The following is a 20,494-nucleotide window of genomic DNA, read 5'->3' as shown; positions in this document are numbered from 1 at the left end:
AATTTTCCAGCAACTGTGTGTCATGATCAAAATATAATAGCAGCTCATATTTTCAACCTGATTACCTAAGTGGATATCATCCACCTAAATAGGCCAGAAAATAAAACCTTTTGAGTCAAAGACAAAGAAAAACAGAAAATCATTAAAAAAATAAAAGTGCTTTGTCTATTGTATATATAGCTCATCTCTCCCATAGATGTTAAGATACAAGAATTTGCTTGGACAATAAAACCCATGGCATTTGTTAACTATGATTTTAAATCATTCCTGATACTTCTCCAAGTATCTTAAAAGTTCTTCCAAAACTCTATTGCAAAACTCTATAATGCAAAAAATAAGCTTTAAAATGCCTGCTGTCAGATTATATTTTCCCTCCTTTACAATCTATTTATCATGAGACCACATTTTCAGTTGAACTCTCTGCTTTATAATTTGAATAAGTACAGTTCTCCTGGATTTAAGCAAAATACATCAGACTGGACTTTTATGCTCCAAAATGTATTTTCTTAAGTTAACAGGATTTTTCTTCCTGGAGAAGATACCATTTCTTAAAATAAAATAAAACAAAATAAAATAAAAACATAAGTCATTGAAATTCAACCTATTACAGGTTGGTTTTCTCAATGGCCCCTGTGCTATTGTTCAGTTACAGAAATGATGCTTTCAAGATCTATAGGAAGTCAGCAACCTATAGTTCTGAATCCCTTATTTATTAGTTTACTGCTAATAAAGTAAACTTCAATGTTCCTATGGGGTAAGAAAGCTCCTGATATCAGATAATCACAGAGAAGGATCTGAAAGTATCCTTGAGGATCAGGTTTTATATACATATCTTCATCATAAATAAGGTCTCTAAGAAATATTCTTATCCACTAACTACAATAGTCTCTCTTTTTCTAGAATAGTATGACATAATAGTAAAAGATGTCAAGTGTTGAAAGTGTTGGTTTGAATTCCAGCTCTCTTTTCCTCATCTGTAGAATAAGGATTATAATAGTACCTGCCTCATAAGGTTATTGTGAGGATTAAAGAGTAAACGCATACGAAGAACTTAGAAAAGTGTCTACCACGCAGTTTATTCAGTAAATTAGCTTTTATCATAAGCACTAGCCCATCACTCACTACCCTTGTACAAGCTGCCAAGGACCTGACTGCAATCACTATTCTCAGAGACCCATTTCCTTGGAAATACTCTGGGGAAATACTAACAGGAGGTTTTATTTAAGGCAGCCAATGTGCACCCAATGTATGATGATTAGACTAGACTATCCTGGAGTCTTTCTCAACTTTGAAATTAAATTAATACAGGGTGCTATTAAAGGAGAGTGAACGGGCTTTCCTTTAATTTCCTACACCTGACCATTCTTGGTCTCACATCCCCAGTATTGTGCTCCGTAGCAGGGTAAAAGAATTACTTACCTTTTAAAAGTGGCAGGAGGGCTTCCCTCGTGGCGCAGTGGTTGAGAGTCCGCCTGCCTGTGCAGGGGACACGAGTTTGTGCCCCGGTCCGGGAAGATCCCACATGCCGCGGAGCGGCTGGGCCCGTGAGCCATGGCCGCTGAGCCTGCGCGTCCGGAGCCTGTGCTCCGCAACGGGAGAGGCCACAACAGTGAGAGGCCCACGTACCAGAAAAGTAAAATAAAATAAAAGTGCCAGGAGATACTCAGGAGGATCTCCAAAACCAGACTTAAGACTACACAAACCGAGACGGCGCCCACGTCTCCCGCCGCCGCCGTGGGAATGGAAACATCTTCCCCAAGTGCCGGAAGCCAGCTCGCGCCGACCGCAGCGCGCCACTCTGCATCCTACCGCGCGGAGGCCCGACGGGTGTCATCGCGAGACCAGCTCGCTGAAATGGCCGCAGCCAGTCAAGGAAACTTGGAGGTGAATTTTGAATCACTGGACCTTGCAGAACTTGCTAAAAAGCAGCCAGGGTGGTGCAAGCTGTTTGGGCAGGAATCTGGGCCTTCAGCTGAAAAGTACAGCGTGGCAACCCAGCTGTTAATTGGAGGGGTCACTGGATGGTGCACGGGTTTCTTATTCCGGAAGGTTGGAAGGTTGGCTGCCACAGCTCTGGGAGGTGGATTTTTCCTGCTTCAGCTTGCAAACCATACTGGCTACATCAAACTGGACGGGCAGCGGGTAGAGAAGGACATGAAGAAAGCCAAGGAACAGCTGAAGATCCGCAAGAGCAACCAGATACCTACGGAGGTCAAAAGCAAACTAGAGGAGGTGGTGTCGTTTGTGAAGAAGAATGTTCTAGTGACTGGTGGATTTTTCAGAGGCTTTCTGCTTGGTATGGCCTCCTAAAGAGGATGACTTCACTTCCTTATTCCTGGTTTTTCCAGCCAGCAGCCTCTTCACTCCATCATAGGATAGCAAGTCTCTCCTCTTGGTCCTCTTCTCCCATGCCTTCCTCCCTGCCGTGGCGTATCTGAATGGCTTCTGTAGGCATCTGTTGGTGGATAAACGCCCCACCATGACCTTGACGGCAACGGAGGAGACAGTAGACATTAACTCTTCTCCCACCACACTCCCCCCTTGACTAATCTCTAGGTCAGCAAGAATATTCCTTTCTCTTCTATGTAAGATACTTACCAGAACAGGGTGCAAGATGGCTCACCATGGAGCATGAGTGGATCCTCAAAGGTTGTCCCAAACTTGATTAGGAAAAGAAATAACAAGCATGTAAGATACCTTACTATGTTCTGCATGGAAAGGAACTGAATACATTTGCCTTTAAGCATGAAAGATTTTGGTATCTTGGTGTCTACTTTCTTTTGTAGTAGATTTTAAGTTACAGAATGAGAACTACTTCTACTGGCTCTAATTATCCTGACAAAATGGTAGCATGTGCACTACACTTGAAATATCTGAATACAGAATGAACTCGTTCTAAAGATACATATGCTGAGCTGAAGGTATTGTGTTTGGTGGGAAGGTCTTTAGGGAAACCAACCAATAGATACATTTAGGATGGTCAGACTTAGTGAATCATTTAGAGGCATTCAGGTATTATCTAGGGATGTTTTCCACCATACAGTTTCCAAAGGATTTATTTATGGTAAAATAAGTGACTTTAGGTGGAAGAGGGAAGAAGCTCTTGGATTTTTATTTAATAGAAAAGGTTTTAAGCTTCGAAATGTGAAATATTCTTTACCTCTTGTCAAAACATCAGGGGTAGCCGTAGCTCCTCTGTGCCAATTCTACTATTTCTTTATCCAGTTAGTTATGAAATATATAACATTTGAACCAGAGTTTTTAAATGGTGGCATTCCAAGCATTAAGAATTGACAACAGTAGCAACAGCACATGTGAAATAAATTATTTTCATCATCAAAGGTAACCTGCTGTCTCAGGATGACCCCAACTCTTTGAATTTTTCTTTAAAATAAAAGTTTATAGATATACACATGCTTAGAAACTTAACACATTTTTCTGTAATGGCCTTCTATTGTACCATCTAGAATATCCACTGCAGGAAGGCAAGGCTTGTATCTTCACCATTATATCCATGGAGCCAAGCACTTTATAGGTGCTCGGTATCTGTTGAATATATGAATAATGAGCTCACAGAAAAGTATCTGGAAAAGGGACTGATCCACAGGATTTGTGAGACTTTATGAGTTCTGAAAATTCAGCAAACGGAATTACGTCTTAAACTTGCAGGTGATCCCTTGCAAAATGTATGTTTTTAAGGCCTTCCTTTTAAAATGTTTGCCTTTTAACTTACCTTGTGAATGATGCATTGAATTTGGAAATTGTAGCTACTAGTGGATGTGTGGAATTTTTTAGAATTCATCCATTTGCGTTTTTCTCCTTATTATGTTATGGTAGTATTTAAAGGCAACACTAAGTTGTTTCGCTTGTAATATGTATGAATTATATACAAATCATAATGGTAAAAAAAAAAAAACGACTGTGCCCATTTCTCAGGAACAAGCAGACCCACATTAGCCAAAATGTGAAAACCAGAAGGACTAAAAGAATTGAAATACCAGAGAATTTATTAATATAATACCTGACATCAGTAAGCTGAAGGACGATGTGTAGGAAACTGAACAATCCTTGGTGAGTCATTATTCTTCAGTAAATGGGGATAAAAATATCTAATTTCAAAGATAACTCTGCAAGAGTGAATAAGCTACATCACTCCACATTTCTATCCTGAATTTAGAAGCCATATGGAGGTTTGTTATTTAAATAAAAACAGTATTTAAAAATAACATTTCAGGGCTTCCCTGGTGGCGCAGTGGTTGAGAGTACGCCTGCCAATGCAGGGGACACGGGTTCGTGCCCTGGTCCGGGAAGATCCCACATGCCTCGGAGCGGCTGGGCCTCTGAGCCGTGGCCGCTGAGCCTGCGCGTCCGGAAGCCTGTGCTCCGCAACGGGAGAGGCCACAACAGTGAGAGGCCCGTGCACCGCAAAATAAATAAATTAGTTAATTAAATAAATAAAAAATAAAAAAATAATAAAAATAACATTTCAGATATTACTAGATCTTTATTAAAGTATCATCAGTACAAAGTACAGATGTGCTATGAAGTGAATTGTTTCCACAAGTATCTATTTCCTCTAATTTTTTTAAATCTCTAGTCAAATATTACCTTACTCCTCAGAATCTTCCAATTATAATAACAAGGATCTCCTAGAGTTTTCAACGTAGGGTCCAAGATGGGTCTACTCTATGCTGCATTCTAAGGATAGCAGAAATATTTTATAGCAAGTTCTCATGGCTTTTTGCCCATTTATTGGAGTATAAGGAAAGAAAATACTCTTTTCACACTGGTGCCCTTTGAAATGAGGACCTTTGCTCCATAGAGCTTTCCTTAGTATGTGAAAAGTTAAAATAAAGAAAATAAAATGTTCTCATACTTTCTACATTGAAATAACAATAGAAGTAAAAATAATTCTGTCCTGTTGGGGCATTTTCGAGTTTCCAGCCTTTGGTTCAGTTTAAAACATAATGTTGGTGCCAAGAGATTTCATGCTCCAGTGGAAGGGAGAGAATCAGAGCCCATCACTGGTTCTGGGTAATGTGGATAATCTTGGATGAGGTTTAAAGTATTCAATTGGATCTGGATTGGAATATAGGATTATGCAGCCAATATTTTGTTTAAAACCCATGTCTTTAAAATTAATTGTATAAATTCCCTTCTTATATTTCAGAAAAAAGTCCAGATCATGTAGCATAAGTGCTAGCTAGCTACAAACTGAAGTTCTCATCACGACATTGTGTTGCCTGCACTTCCCTCAGAAAATGAAGATGTTAAAGCTGCAATGATACTTGTAAATTACCCAGAGAAAACAGATAAAAACTGTGCTTTGTCCTCAAGTAGCTAAAAAATTCAAAACAAAGACTCACTTTCACCTCAAGTAGTAGGGCTAATTAGAGCCTAAAATAGGTTTGGCTTCAATTCTCTAGATAATCTACTGTGTGTTTATTTAGTCTGAAATTAGAAGCTTAAAAATAAATCAACTTTCAAGTAAAAGCTAAATGACTTTGAAAACCAACTTCCTGAAGTGTTAGACTTTAAAATGACCTCTTTGAGTGGCCTATGTGTAAATATATTTAATAAACATTGGTCTTATTTACTTTAGATTTGCACCTCAAAACGTAAAAATATTAATAAATTCAAAAGAAGCTTCCTAACCTGCCTATCACAAATTCACATTCTTGACAAATTACACACACACATGCACACATACTGTATGCCCCCATCTTTCTGCTTACCTTAGTCTCAGGGAAGCACTCACAACAATCTTCACCGTGTAGGACTGTCAATCTCAATTTTGTCTGCACTTTACAATCACCTGGGGAACTAAAGCTCTGGCTATACTGAGCACCAATTAAATCAAAGTCTCTATAGTTGGGACCCAGGCATCACGTTTGTAAAACTCCCCAGGTGAATCCAATATACAGCCAACATTGAGAACCACTCTTGCAGGAGTTAGTTTTTCTACAGAATGCCTGAAAACCACCAAAAGCACCCAATTTTTTTTCTCATCATTCTCACTCTCAGTTTTTCCCCTTTGGTTGGTTTATCCTCTCATATGCTTAACTGAATTCCATCACTCTGAGTGTAAAAAAGTCAGGAAAGAAAATAGTCCTACATCATTTCATTTTTTTAATTCACTTATTCAATCAATAAATATTTTCTGTATATCTTCTACATAAGTCCAGGCTTTACAAGAACTTATTAAAGCAGCAGGCTTTCCCTGAGGGACCTCACAGCATAATAGGGAAGATGGTCAGGAGCAAAGTACATTCCAGTGTTGGTTGATGAGCGCTGAAGCTGAGGTACAGCGGGGACATAAAGAACTGTTTTCCTTGTAGGCATCAGGGACCGCATTACAAAAAGACTGCATTTGAGTTGGTCAGGAAGGTGGAGCAGGTGGCCTAAGTAAACAGAGGGGGTAGTGGAGTGGCATTCCAGGCAGAGAGAAAATCTGCATAAAGGCACAGAAGCATGAACAAGTCCAGTGAGTCAGGAGCCTTAACTAGTTTGGTGTGGCTGGAGGGCAGTGGTGTGTGTGTGTGTGTGTGTGTGTGTGTGTGTGTGTGTGTGTGTGTGTGTGTGTGTGTGTGTGTGTGTGTGTGTGTGTGTGTGTGTGTGTGTGTGTGTGTGTGTGTGTGTGTGTGAGTAGGGGTGGAAATTGTGGTATCTAAGGTTGGAGGAGAAGGCAGGAGAAAGTGCCCCATGCATCAAAGATGAATTGAGCCTGGAATTAGCCCATGACGTTACTATGTAAATTTATTATATGTTTTAAAAATTCCGTTGGCCTTTAGGAAATGGGATTACTGTTGAATATCTATCATCTTGATGAATATCCTGGAATACATTTTATTATTAAACCACGTGTTTGTGTACATGTGTGTATGAAATTAGAGCACTAGTGTGGAAAACAAAGACAGAGCATACTTGACAATAAGAAATCAAGTAATTATTCTGATTTTAAATTTGCAATTGAATTAGAAGGTAGAAAGTGAGAACGAAAATCAGGTCCTTTTAGACTTTGGATATTGGGTGACCTGACTGTGATTATTGTCTTCAATCACAAATCACACACGGAGAAGACACAGCAGCACATTTGTAACATCTTCCTTAACATAAAGGATATGTGTGTATGGGTGGCCAAACTAGTAAAAGTTCTCTGTACTTGGATTTAGACTACCCTTATCATTTCCTCTTGTGTAAATCCCATCCCGCTCCAATGCCTGGTCCTCCAGCACCTTCCTGAATCCCTACCCCTTCACATGTCCCATATACAACCTCTCCCTGGACTCTACAAGCCTCCATTTATCTGTATCTCTCTCTGCCTCTTATAAATGACAAATCCATGTGTTTGATTCTTCCTTTAGAACAGGATCTGTGCCTACTTTTTAAAAATAGACATTTATTAAGTGCCTAGTACCATTCACATACATCATCTCATTTAACCCTTCCAGCAGCCAGTACTGTAACTTAGAAGCTATTTTCCAAACACTCAGGTGAGGAAATCAAAGTTCAGAAAGTTAAATGGCTTTCCCCAGATTATACAAGTAACAAGCATATGAAGCATCTGAGTCAAATTTGGAAACAGGCTCTCCTATCCCATCTACTATGCACCCATTATTCTTACTGAAAGAAAGAGTCCAGCATCATGTTTTGTAGAGAATAGGTACACAATACACATGTGTTTAATAAATAGCTTCTATGTTGCTTTTCTTATATGAGTGTATGTCTAAACGTGCATAAGCACAGCCATACTCATATTCTATGTAGATGTAGACAGGTGCACAGACAACTCCCAATTACAAACTCGATATGTCCCAAATATTGGATAGTTAAGTGAGTTGTGAGAGATGCAAAACACTTTTTCTACAGAAACAATTTCATACAAAGAAGGTAAGGCATCACATGGACCCGCTACATGCCTTCTGAACACACAAAGCATCAGAACGCAAGTAGCCACCACATACACAATGTCTCATTTGAAAATATATTCTTAGTTTCGTTTTCTCCTGAGCCAGGAACTGGGACTTCTCATCATCCGATCTCCCCAGCTTGGGAGGATGTGAGGATGAGAACCTTTCCAGATGTGTAAATGCTCCAGATGTATTACAGACCATGAATGCATGCTGAAAAAAACCCATAAATACATGCCACGAAATGCATATGACACACAGACATCTGTCATGTAAGCTCCAAGAGGACAGAGATTCTTGTTTTGTTCACTGATGGATCCCAAACCCTTAGAACAGTACCTAACACATAACAGGCACTTAATAAATATTTTTAAATTAAAAAAATGAATACTTTATAGACCTTGTTAGCAGCTTCCTCCCTTTTCATACCACCGAAAATTAGCTGTGGTAACTTCCAAATGAAGTCTTAAAACAATGAAAGGTCATTCTTCTGGTTCACACTAGAATTAGAGCCCAAAAGTGTTCAGATCAACTCATGACCACACATAATCTTGGAATTCACAATTTCACAGTGAATGGATAAGAGACAAAAAGCTAAACAAGATCCATTAATGTGGCTGTGAGAATGGAAAACTGGACCCAGAAGACAAATTTTTAAATGAGATTATTTGGTCTAGTTGAGAACTGACCACATGTGTTGAAACTATAAGTTGTCTTTGCACAGAGGTGGCTGACCGTCTGAGTTTTGTCTCTAGTGGAGAGAGGACACAAATTTCTAGAGAGAAATTGCCAGATGAGAATACAAAAGATTAAGTTGGCTAGAAAGATATGTTATGGTATAGAAAACACGGTCATAGAGATTTAAGTTACCAAGATAAATTCCAGAATTTTAAGAACAGCAGAAATGCTCCTTTTTGAATTGTTCGGATACTACATAAGGTAGAGTCAGGGGCTGGAGGAGGCGATCTCTTAGGCCATTCACTAACCCATGAAACTAGGAATGAGGCCAAATTTTAATGAAACCTCATACAGCTTTGTTCTTGTTTCCCTGTGAAAACTGTATATTTGTGGTATCTTATCAATATAGAGATCTGAAATTATTTCTCCAGGGAACACATAACATTTCACTAAGTTCCTGGGGCAACAGGAAGTGAATACACATAAAAACAATTACCAGATTGAAAAGCCATTCCCCTAACCTCTTGTAAATCTTAAGTACTACTTATAATGAGAATGTTCTTACAATTCTCTAAAATGATGTATTATTTACCTACTGGGGAAAAAATTAACTGGACATGAAAATAGACTTCCAATTAAAGAACTCTCACTTATTCTTTTGGTATCTCATCATTTGTTACTCTATAGTTGTAAAGATAATAGTATAAAGTACAACAATGTCATCAAGATAGACTCCTAGCATGCTTCTGTACCCAGAGCTGTCTGTAGTGGGGTTTGCGACTTTGGGGAAATCACAGTGAAGAAAAATACCTTCTCTCCCATGCTTTCGGATTAAAATAAATTCAAGAAAACTGGCATAATAAAAAGAGCACTGGATTTGGAATCAGAAGTCTAGGGTTCAAGTTGAGGTTCCATAACACAAAAGCAGTATGATTTGGGGTAAGTTACAACCTCTCTAAACTTTACTTTCTTTATCTGCAAAATAAAGATAATAGCAACTATAATAAAACTATAATAAAAAAGTTATTGCAGTCACTTTCAAATAGATGTGTGAATGCACATAGCAGAGAGGGTACTCAATGTTGTTTGAGTGTTGCTACAAATTAGTCATTTTCTTACTTCACTATAAAAACTACAACCTCCTGCAATAACAAAAGCAGAGAAAAGCAATAGCAACCTGCAGTGATTTCGTGGAAGTTCATTAGTGATGGGGTTGCAGAAGGTGTCAGTCTAGCAGCCAAAATATATGCACAAGTTCATGGATCCCAAGATCCATGTCTATACCCAGTGCCTTCCTGAGCCACCACCTGTCCATCCGATCCAAGGCAGTCTGAGGTCCAGGAAGCACCAACTGGTTGATTCCATCCCTAGAAACAGCTCTGAACAACCAAGGTGGGGGACAACCAAGGGGGATGCCACTCTTCAGCCTTCTCGTATAACTCGTCAATCTTCAAATACATGACCCAAGCCCCATTCCTAGTACTATGAGATTCTGGTGTTTTCTTTAGAATTTCTAAGGCATGAGATGAGGGATGCATTCATGTTTTCCATCGCAGCTCGCTCAGAATTTCTGCTCCCAACTCACCTCCCTGTACTCGGCTCCCCGTCTCCCTTCTTGAAGCTGTGCTTTCCCCTCTAGTCTGATTCTCACTAGAATGGACATGGTCTCTTCTCTCTTACTGCCCTTTAAGAACCTCTAACACGAAAGTATTTTGCATAACAGACTTGACCAAAAGTTTGGGGATAGTAAGAATAATGACAACCCAGAGCTTAAAACATCTGCATATTGCATACTGAATTTCAGATGTGATTTTCCTCAAAATGTATTTGTCTCTCCTCAATCCACAGAAATTTCTCACTGACTAAAAAAGCTGGGTCCTAGTCTATGGACGGTTTACTTCTTAGACCTTTTTCTCCTTTCATCTTTTCCGGACCCAACAGCATAGAAGCTCTAAATTCCTGCCATTTTAGAGCAGTTGATATTCTGTTTCATGCTTTCCCATCTAGACTGACACAAGGGCCTTTGGCCTACTTTTCATAGTCAGTGGAGCCATTAAGGTATTTTCTTAGGAAAAAAAAAAATCTCCCTGAGGGGAATTCTCCTGGAACAAACAACTTAAACAAAAGCAAGGCTTAAAAAAAAATGTTTCTTCTTACTTCATACGATTTAGGGTAATAATGTCCTATTATCAGATTTAGGTAGAAGGGACACACTTATCAGGCATGTCTCACAAGGGGAAACATCACTGGCAGGAAGGAGGAGTAGCAAGGTCAGAGGTAAATGTTTTCTTTAGCTTTTGTTTTTCACGGAAGAGATGTTCTCCAAGGTTTTCCATCACCTCAATATACTACAAAACTTCAGATTATAAAGAGCTCATAACCTAAACCCAATCTAGGCAGAAAAGAGTGCTATAGATCCCAGAAAATGGAAGGGGCCACCAAGTGTCCCCTAGATAGTAAGTCCATCTAGACCCAGAATCCAATGGCTCAAAACTCCACATGTCTAGAAGCCAATGTGGAGAACAAGAAGGAAGTGATCAATAAGGAAAGGTGTGGGGAACTCATTTTATTTCCTACCCTATCAGGAGTCCTGATACAGGAAAAGGAAAGGTTCCACTCCAGTGTAGGAGTTGCCAGGAAACTTGCCTTCATGGAATATTCCTAAATCTTGACAGATATTTGCAGAGAAAATCTGATCAGTCCCTCAACCCTAAAAATCTGGCCCCTTGTTTTTACATCCACCATCAACTTCCTAGTCCAAGTTTTTATGACCTTTCTCCTGGAGTTCTGCAATCATCTTCTATCTAATCTACCTGAATCCAAACCGGCCTCCCTCCCATCTGTTTTCCCAACTGTAGCCTGTGTGATCGTTCCAAACCTTAACTATGATCATTTCAGCCCGCACCCCTACCCCCATGCTACAAACAATTGCTTTAAAACTTCAGAGACTTAGCATACCTATCAGGATAAAGACAAATCACTATAACATGGGGTACAAGTCCATGGATGGTCTAGCTTCACCTACCTCTCAAGCCTTGTGCCACCATGCTCCCCTCTGGTCTTTTCAGGCTACAGAGGCCCTTCTTCAGTTCCTCTGATTCATGGCACTTCAGCCAGCGACAGGTTTCCCTGCTGAGCACACTCTTCCCTCCCTCTTTCCCTCATTAAATCCTACTCTTCCTTCAGATATCAGTTCAAGTAGCACTTTCTCAGGGAAGCCTTCTCTATTCTCCTTGAAGGATCGAATGCTGCTAACATCACAGTTGCAATTCTTCATTCATTTGGGTTTATTGATAAATATCTGACCCTCCCACAAGACTGTAAAACTTCATGAAGAAGAGATTACGTCTAAATTTTTTTTACCAATGGATTCCTTTGTTGAATGAATGAATGAATGAACATCAGCTCATTAATCAAGAGACATTTTTTCTATACCTGAGAAATGAAGAAACTTGTCAATGTGATCACTTTTCAAATAGCCATGTTTTAAAGCTCTATTATGAATGAGGAGTATTGTTAGAACAAAGATTTGCTATGGTTAGGTTTATTACTATTATTACCATCATAACTGGTTTATTGTCAATATCATTGCCTTCATAACTCAGCATTTTATAACTATTACTACATTCATTAATTAGTTTTTTATACTTCCATTATTTATAAAATGGGTTATTTTTGTAAAAGCTAAATCCCATTGAAAAGAGAATGTATTAAGACTCCAGAAGTACCAGACTGTGGCTAGAGGGTCATTTTAGAACTAAGGGTTGCCTATGGATCTACGTTATTACTATTTCCAGGAGGTACATGCCATTTGGAAAATTAAGGCCTTGAGAAAGATCAAAGAAACATTTATAGCCACTTAAGGAGTAACCTTCTCTAATGATAAACTCATCACATTAGACTTAGATGGGACCTTAGAGGTCATTTAGCTACATTCATTATTTCATACATGATAAAGCCAAGCCTGGACTTCCATAAGGTCATAGAGCCAAGGCAAGCCCTGCATCTATTTTTATTCAGCTCCTTTAAAACTACTGTCTATTAAATCAGCTCCAAACCTATTAAAACCAAGGGTCCTAACAATTCGTATCCGATTGTCACAGAGCCAGCTGGGATGTGAATAGCTTTCCAGGTTGCCAGACTAGAATTTCATATAAATGGACACTCATCTTTGTTATTTAACTCCAGTCTAAATTTAGAAACTAGTTCTGCTGTGTAGTTCTGTGCATGAAGAAAAAGATACCTCAAGATCATCTATATGTCATTTTCTCAAAAAAGCCTTTCATCTTTATTAAGAATGGTCTGCCAGTATGAGAAGGGTAAGTTCTAGTGTGACCCCCCAAGGTCAGCTGCACACCGCCCCCCCCAAGGTCAGTTCTTGTATCTGCTGCTTTTGTCCATATCCAGATGTAGAACTCAATACCTATTTGATTTCACCCAGAAGAATGCATTTGATCTAATGTTAATTAGCAACACAGGGACTGAGTCTCTGGCAGTCCAGTGGTTAAGACTCCTCACTTCCACTGCAGTGGCACGGGCTCCATCCCTGGTCAGGGAACTAAAATCCCACATGCCCCTGCAGCAGAAAAAAAAAAAAAAAAAAAAAAAGAGCAATGCGGCCTTTATTGGAGATACTAGGGGAGGAAGAAGGTGGCATTAATCCTCACTTATCTCAGCAAACAACTTAAAAACCTGATCAGAAATTTCTACTCCCTATAAGTACCTCCTCAGTCAAGTTGCACTAGGGGGTTTTGATTCTTTCTTTTCCCATTTGCAGTGCACAGCCTCGTTTCTCTTCTCCTCCCCTCCAAATTTTCTCTTTCCTCAGGAATGTCTTACAACTTTCCCACTCATCCATTCCCTCCCTATTCTTTTCAGAGCAATGTATCTGTGTCCTAGCTATGATCTTTAAACCTCCATGCCCAACTCATCAACGAATTCCATAAAACAAAGGGACTTCTGGTTAACAAGGCCCACTTTCTTAGAAGATCGTTTATGTCTTTTGTTACTTGTGTGTGTGTGTGTGAGTGTGCGTGTGTGTGTGTGTGTGTGTGTGTGTGTGTGTGTGTGTGTGTATACACATATATTCTTTTTCTAAATATAACTAACTCTCCCCTGGAGGAACTGAATTCTGGCAATTGAAATTTTCCCCATCCTATTGTAGAAGTAAAAAACTCTCCTATAGTGATTTGAGCTAATTCTTTTCAAGGCATGCTGCTGTCATAAAGGAGTTTTCTATGATACTTTTGATTTTAATGAAAAATTTTCAAATTTAAGAATTCCTTACAGGGGAATAAAGAATAACAACAACAAAATCCCTCTAATTTTTTTTCCCCAAGCTTCCAAATTCCTAGGAAATTCCTCTTGGAAAACATTTTATCAGGACTCATAATTGAAATATGAAAAAGCAACTGCTTCTCAGAAACCTCAGTCTTAGGAAATGATCATAAGAATTGAAAGTATAGGCACATATTATCTGGAATATAGAAGTAGATTCACTTCTCATTTTTTAAACATGCTTTTCCCTTAATAAAATGATAATGAAATGACTAGCCAATGATCTAATACCCCTCTTTGTCAACAGCACAGATACCAGCTGCCTTTGTCACATAACTAGGTGGCCTGATACCACCAACAGGCCATCCAGAAAGTTCCCAATGAAACTCCAAGGGAAAAAAGTATCTTACAAGCAAATGGTATGTGGGCAAACTTTGCAGTCCAAGAATCTGCTCTCATAAATGCTATTTGGACTAGAATAAGGAATAAAATACTAGATAATAGCTACAAAATGTTAGAGAAATCGTTGTTGTTTTAAGTCTTCCTCTGCAGAATTTTTAAATTAGGAAAATTTTTGTTAAAAACAAAAATACCTTGGGGAACTCCTTTCACAAGATGTAAACATTGGCATCAGTATTACTATTTTCAAAAGGAGAACAGAGGCCTTAAGAAGCTGGCAAAACTGAGAAAAAAATGAGTTAGGTAAAGAAAATTCACAAGTCCTATTTTATGTCACTTTTTTTCAAAATGTTCTCAAATACTAATTATAAGTGGAAGTGAATAAGTTAATAATCTATGATGGTAAGAATAAAACATTCATACAGTAACTTCTTGTAGAATAGAATTTTATATTGGAATATTGGTATATGTGGCCAATTTTTTTAAATTTTAAGATTTTTGAGATTTCAAAATATAAGCTCTTGTGTGTGTTTCTGCAGATATTTTTATTATGCTATTCAAGACATAAATGGATCTGTTTTTCTCACTTTTCTTTATCAAAAAACATTTGTTTCAGTAGTCTCTTCCACTGTATTAAGACTTCACAGTACCAAAATATCTGAATGGGCCAAATTCATTAATCAAGCAGAATAGCTCATTTGAAATGAGTCCTAAAGGCTTCAATGTTCTATCCTCTGTAGCAACAGAGTCATTCCTATTTAATTAGGTAAGCCAATGTTTTTGCAAAACGATTTATAATGCAATTTAATTTGGGGGTTTGGTAATCATCTAGGAATTCATTCATTATGACCTCCACACTGAGTTTACTTTGTAAAGCAGCATAAAACTAATCACTTAGAGCTATAAAATGTGAGACCTTTTTTTTTTAACCCATAAGGCTTTTACATTATATGTGCCTTTCATGTGTTTACGTTGATCTTTTTGTTTCATTGCCTTTCAAAACTACGGATGGGGTAAATAGGTGAATTACAACAGCAATGGCCAGGAATGACTGACAAGCCCTGAGTGGTTATGTGGGGGAAGATGGTGAAGAGGCTGGAAAACCTGGACCACAGGTGTCAGTGTGTCCCAGCATCACTAACTGTAATCTACCTGCTGACCGGTGCTGGGATTTTCCTCAGGAGATATGACCATCATGTGACTTGAACTAAACTATTTAAAGTATGTGTTGTTTTAAACCAGGGGAGGGAGCGGGAAACCAGTCCACCAAAAACATCTAATGCGCTGGACTCATCTTGAGACAGATGTTTACGTAAACTCCCAGATCGAGACACTAACTCCTAGTGAATTAACCTATGAAACCACCTTGTGCCTTGTATTGTTTAGTCATTATTTTTACCTGATGAAATCAGAATATGGGTCCAAAGGCCACACAGGTTCATAGCCTGAGAAAATTCAAGTGTCCTCTTGTTTTCAAATGCTTCTCTGATTACTATTAGTGTCAGAAATTTGTGGAAAAGCATTGTTTTAAGTGGCAACTGACATGAACATTAAAAATCTCCTCAGGTCTCTGAACCAGTTAAGAGTCGGAACGAAAATCCATGAAGGTGGACTTTGAATTTAAATGCAAAATAACTTGATAATGCTATGAGACAGTTGATAAATACCACAAGTAGAGATTACAGTATACCACATACCATCCTGGATGAATGGACATGTCTTACTTCTTTGTTTCTTTATATCAAATTTAGTGGTATTTGAAAACAAACTTTTTCAGAAATAAAGGACTTAACTAAGAGGAATAAAGGCTGAGAGCCTGAAGTGTCCTACTTTACCCAATACTAGTGATTAATGAGAAGTTTGTTCAAAGAAGAGAGTCTTACACTGACTCTGCTAACACAATGACATACACCCCAGATGATCAGTTTATGACCTGAAGCTCTGGGCGTCACTCTTAATGTTTTGCAAGTCACCTTTAAAAAAACTGCCTGTTCTGCAGACCAATAACAGATATTCCCCTAGTGTACTTGGAAGGAAACTAAATGCCATCAAGGAAAGATGGTTTAAATTTTTTGTTTTACTTCCAACCACTGTCTGTTTGGTTAGGCTTTAGCAAACATAATCTAGGATGCTGAACTTGCCCAATGGTACCACAGCATTGTATGTTCCCAAGCATCTTATCAGGTTCATCAGCATTAATTACTCATATCTACAGTCATACACATAGAGCTGCAAACTTTGTATTTCTTTTTTTTTTATTAACATCTTTATTGGAGTATAATTGCTTTACAACGGTGTGTTAGTTTCTGCTTTATAACAAAGTGAATCAGTTATACATATACATATGTTCCCATATCTCTTCCCTCTTGCGTCTCCCTCCCTCCCACCCTCCCTATCCCACCCCTCTAGGTGGTCACAAAGCACCGAGCTGATCTCCCTGTGCTATGCGGCTGCTTCCCACTAGCTATCTATTTTACATTTGGTAGTGTATATATCAAACTTTGTATTTCTACCTGTACACACTGGAATGTGCGTGTTTGTGTTTACAGAAATGGCTCCTACACCCAAATTCGCCTTATGAATCAGCCTTGTCTACTTAGAATAGAGTCAAGAGCCCAAATAGTTGCCCCTAGACTACAAGTTACATAAGCTCAGGGATTTGGTCTTATTATCTACTGCTGTATTTCTAGAACCCAGAATAGAGTCTGGCATGTGGTAGGAAATTGCTAAATGGTTGTTAAATAAATGAATGTTACATGGCCTATGCACAAAAGGTCATGCAGTCTGCTCAGAGGAGAGTGCCCTAGGCTCAAATCTAGAGACTGTGTGTCGTATGCAAGATTCTACTGAGCTTAGTTTTCTGGTTTCCCAGGCCACCAAAAATTAAAAAGCAGCAAATTACAAGGGCATGGGGGAGTACCACTAGAAGCATTCTCAACATAATGAAAAATGAAAGCTGGCTTCCAATATTCAGAGAAAGGGATAGAAAAACTATGAAACTTAGCTACTAGTCCTCAAAACAAACAAACAAACAAACCCCCAAAAAGGTATGCTTATTTAACTTTTGAGCACTTCAATGTTCCAGCATGCATAAGATTTATATGTATATACAAACACAGTGCATGTTTTTGGTATGATTCTGAATATTATGTAGATGGAATCATATTGCCTGAAGTCTTCCAAGACTGGCTTTTTAGTATTCAAAATTATTTTTGAGATTCATCTATGTGTCCAGTTTGTCCATTTTCACTATATATGAGTAGACCACAAATTTTCTATTCTAATACAGATATATATTTAACTATTGCCAATTCTTTGTTTTTATTTTTATTATTTTTATTTTTATTTATTTATTTTTTTTGCGGTACGTGGGCCTCTCTGCTGTGACCTCTCCCGTTGCGGAGCACAGGCTCCAGACGCGCAGGCTCAGCGGCCACGGCTCATGGGCCCAGCCGCTCCGCGGCATGTGGGATCTTCCCGGACCGAGGCACGAACCCGGGTCCCCTGCCTCGGCAGGCGGACTCTCAACCACTGCGCCACCAGGGAAGCCCCAATTCTTTCCTTTTACAACCAGTTTGGATGAGCATTCCTCATAGATGCAAGCACAAGAGGTTCTCTAAAGTTTATACGTAGAAGTGGAATAGCTGGATTGTAGGGAGTGTACATTTTCAGCTTCCTAAGTACTACCAAATTGATTTTCTAAATGCTGGTACTACTTTACACTTACACTAGCAGTTGAGAGTTCCCATAACTCCACATTCTTGTCAACATTTTGCATTTATTGTATCTCCCTTTCTTCCACTCCAATACTGCCCCTTCCCCTCCCCAATGGCCACCACTAGTTTGTTCTCTGTACCTGTGAGTCTGCTTCTTTTTTGTTATATTCACTAGTTTGTTGTATTTTTCAGATTCTATGTATAAGTGATATCATACAGTATTTGTCTTTCTCTGTCTGATTTATTTCACTTAGCATAATGCCCTCCAAGTCTACCCATGTTGCTGCAAATGGCAAAATTTTGTTCTTTTTTATGGCTGACTAGTATTCCCTTGTGTGTGTGTGTGTGTGTGTGTGTGTGTGTGTGTGTGTGTGTATACACTTCTTCCTTATCTGTTCACCTGTTGATGGACCCTTAGATTGCTTCCATATCTTGGCAATTGTAAATAATGCTGTTAGGAACATTGGGGTACATGAATCTTTTCAAATTAGTGGTTTTGTTTTTTTCAGATATATATCCAGGAGTGGAATTGCTGGGTCATGTGGTAGTTCTAGTTTTAGTTTTTTGAGAAACCTCCATACTATTTTCCACAATGGTTGCACCAACTTACATTCCTACCAACAGTGTACAAGGGTTCCCTTTTCTCCACATCCTCGCCAACATTTGTTATTTGTGTTCTCTTTGATGATAGCCATTCTGACAGGTATGAGGTGATATCTCATTGTGGTTTTGATTTGCACTTCCCAGATGATTAGCAATGTTGAGCATCTTTTCATATGCCTGTTGGCCATCTGCATTTCCTCTTTGGAAAAGTGTCTATTCAGTTCTTCTGCTCATTTTTCAATCAAGTTGTTTGTTTTTTTTGATGTTGAGTTGTAAGAGCTGTTTATATATGTTAGATATTAATCCCTTATTGGTCACTCCACCTGAAAATTTTCTCCTCTTCAATAGGTTGCCTTCTCGTTTTGTTGATGGTTTCCTTTGCCGTGCAAATCTCTTCAGTTTAATTAGGTTCCACTTGTTTATTTTTGCTTGTATTTCCTTTGCTTTAGGAGATGGATTAAAAAAATATTGCTACAATTTATGTCAAAGAGTGTTCTGTCTATGTTCTCCTCTAGGAGATTTCTAGTATCCAGTGTTACATTTAGGTCTTTAATTCATTTTGAGTTTATTTTTGTGTATGGTGTTAGAGAATGTTTTAATTTCATTCTTTTACATGTGGCTGTCCAGTTTTCCCAGCACCACTTATTGAAGAGACTGCCTTTTCTCCACTGTATATTCTTGCCTCTTTTGTCTTAGATTAACTTATTATAAGTGCATGAGTTTATTTCTCAGCTCTCTATTCTGTTCCATTGATCTATGTATCTGTTTTTGTGCCCATATCAGACAGTAGTTTTGTAGTATAGTCTGAAGTCAGGGAGCCTGACTCCTCCAGCTCTGTTCTTTTCTCTTTATACATGTTTCTTTATAATATGTTTCAAAATCAGGAAGCATGAGGCCTCCAGCTTTGTTTTTCCTTCTCAATATTGTTTTGGCTATCTGGGGTCCTTTGAAATTCCATATGAATTTTAGGATGTCTTTTGTATATCTCTCAAAAAAATGCCATTGGGATTTTGATAGGGATTACACTGAAAATGTGTCACTTTAGGTAGTATGAGCATTTTAACAATATTAAGTGTTCCAACCCATGAACATGGGATGTTTTTCCATTTATTTGTCTTCTTTAATTTCTTTCAGCAACGTTTTGTAATTTTCAATGCATAAGTCTTTCCCTTTCTTAGTTAAGCTTATTCCTAAATATTTTATTCTTTTTTAATGCTATTATCAATGGGATTGTTTTCATTTTCTTTTGGGGTTGTTAATTGTTAGTGTACAGAAACACAACTGATTTTAATGTGTTGGTTTTTATCCTGCAACTTTGCTGAATTCATTTATTAGTTCTAACACTTTTTTGTGTGGGGTGAGTATTTGGGGTTTTCTACATATACAATTATGTTGTCTGCAAACAGATCATTTTAATTCTTCCGTTCCAATTTGGATGCCTTCTAATTTCTTTCTCTTGCCTGATTGCTCTGGCTCAGACTCCAGTACTATGCTAACTAAAAGTGATAGACTGGGCATCTTTACCTTGTCCCTGATCTTAAAGGGAGCCCTTTCAGTTTTTTACCATTGAGTGTGATGTTAGTTGTGAGCTGTTCACATGTGGCCTTTGTTGTATTGAGGTCATTCTCTTCTATTCTTAGTTTGTTAAGTTTTGGGGTTTTTTTTTTGTTTTTTAAATCATGAAAGGGTGTTGGATTTTGTCAGATGCCTTTTCTGCATCGAATGAGATGATCATGTGGTTTGCGTCCTTCATTCTGCTAATGTGGTGTTATTACACTGATTGAGTTTTGTATGTTGAAGCATCTTTGTATTCTCGGAATAAATCCTGCTTGGTCATGATGTACCATCTGTTGAATTTGATTTACTAGTATTCTGTTGAGGATTTTTACATCAATTTTCATCAGGGATATT

General features: G+C 38.4%; 1 pseudogene; it reads left to right on the top strand.

Moving 5' to 3' along the window:
- Positions 1-1,740: 1,740 nt before the first annotated feature.
- On the top strand, positions 1,741-2,402 carry LOC109552797 (FUN14 domain-containing protein 2 pseudogene; annotated as a pseudogene).
- The last annotated feature ends 18,092 nt before the right edge of the window (positions 2,403-20,494 follow it).

This window comes from Tursiops truncatus, chromosome 12 (assembly GCF_011762595.2).
Source record: "Tursiops truncatus isolate mTurTru1 chromosome 12, mTurTru1.mat.Y, whole genome shotgun sequence".
NCBI classification, from domain to species: domain Eukaryota; kingdom Metazoa; phylum Chordata; class Mammalia; order Artiodactyla; family Delphinidae; genus Tursiops; species Tursiops truncatus.
Note: the sequence above shows the minus strand (reverse complement) of the source record. Positions and strands in the feature narration are given on the sequence as shown.